The sequence below is a fragment of the Chelonoidis abingdonii genome, chromosome 1, assembly GCF_003597395.2.
Source record: "Chelonoidis abingdonii isolate Lonesome George chromosome 1, CheloAbing_2.0, whole genome shotgun sequence".
NCBI classification, from domain to species: domain Eukaryota; kingdom Metazoa; phylum Chordata; order Testudines; family Testudinidae; genus Chelonoidis; species Chelonoidis abingdonii.
Genome location: NC_133769.1, coordinates 133691567 through 133693333, shown reverse-complemented (window position 1 = coordinate 133693333; position 1767 = coordinate 133691567).

Genomic DNA, 1767 nt, shown 5'->3' with positions numbered 1-1767 from the left:
GTCTTGGAAATGTACTCGGAGTGTACTCATAGCCTCATACAAGGTGGAATAGATTGTTTAGAATAAGAAAGGTGCGGGAAAAGCTGGAGGGAGGAGTTAGTGGGTTATAGCTTATTGTAATAAGCCATAAATCCAGTGTCTCTACTCAGTCCATGATTTTTTGTGTCTAACAATTATGAATTTAAGCTTCCAGGCTCATCTATTGAAGGGATTGTGCAGTTTTTCCTCCTTTTTTCCCTATGATTGGAGAAGCTAACCCTAACCCTCCAGTTTTTCCTCCTTTCCCCCATGACTGAAGAGGTATTAAGCCACTTAATCTTGAATGGCCCATTGAAATAGGTTGTATGCTGTGTTATTGTAGCCGTGTTGGTCCCAGGAATTAGAGACACAAGGAAATATTGAATTATATGGTAACTACTTATGCTAAACAATCTGTTCCACCTTGTACTTAGCTGTGACAATGAGCATGTTTCCCAGACATGAAGAAGGGCTTGTCTTTATTACTGGGGTAAGTCGACCTAAGTTACGCTACTCCAGCTACGTGAATAACATAGCTGGAATTGACGTAGCTTAGGTCGACTTACCCCAGTGTCTTCACTGCACTGCATCAACAGGAGACACTCTCCAGTCAACTTACCTCAGGCTATGTCTACACTACGGCGGTAAGTCAACTTACGCTGTGCAACTCCAGCTATGTGAATAATGTAGCTAGAGTGGACATACCTTAGGTTGAGTTACCACAGGGTCTGCACCCCGGGGGGACTTATCTTACTCTTCTCGTCAGAGGTACAATACAGGGATCGACTGGAGAGCGATCTGCAGTCAATTTGGCAGGTCTTTATTAGACCTGCTAAATCGACTGCTGGTGGATCAATCTGAGCATCTATCCCTACTGTAGTGTAGACCTGCCTTTACTCTTCTCGGGGAGCTGGAGTACCAGAGATGACTAGAGAGTTCTCTGCCATTGATTTAGGAGGCCTTCACTAGATCTGCTATATCGACACCCACTGCATCGATTGCAGCAGCATTGATCTCTCCAGTAGTGAAGACAAGCCCAAAGAGCTCTGTGTAAGCTTGAAAGCTTGTCTCTCTCACCAACATAAGTTGGTCCAATAGAAGATATTACCTCACCCACCTTTTCTCTCCCACCTTTAAAGTGACAGTTGAGGTGTTTTATTACTTCTTCAGTTCTTTGATTAGGGAGAAAGGCACCTCAGCCCTTTAGGTTGCAATAATAGGCAAGCTAATGCTACACTATCTCCTGGCTCTCTTTCATAGGTCTCTCTAGTTCAGGAGTGGGCAAACTTTTTGGCCCAAAGGCCACATCTGGGTATGGAAATTGTATAGTGGGCCATGAATGCTCACGAAATTGGGGGTTGAGGTGTGAGAGGGAGTGACAGATATGACTGGGGTTGCAGGCTCAGGGGTGGGGTCAGAAATGAGTTCAGGGTGTGGGGAGTGGGCTCTGGGCTGGGGCCAGGGCCGTCCTTAGCCATAGGCAGAACAGGCAGCCGCCTAGGGCACCAAAAGGTCTGGGGGCACCACTCTGCCGGGAGCCTGGACAGACAGGAAGCAGTGGAGAATGTAAGAGCAGGGCTGCTGGGTCCTAGAGAGAGCCGAATGCAGCACAGTCTGAGGGAGGGGAAAGGCTGCTGGGAAGTCTCTGGGAAGGGGTGGGGGAAGGAACTCACCTGCAGGGGCTGGGCTCGAGGTGCTCAAGCACCAGGAATATTCAAGGCTGGGGGCTGTGCTCCACCAATATTTGGA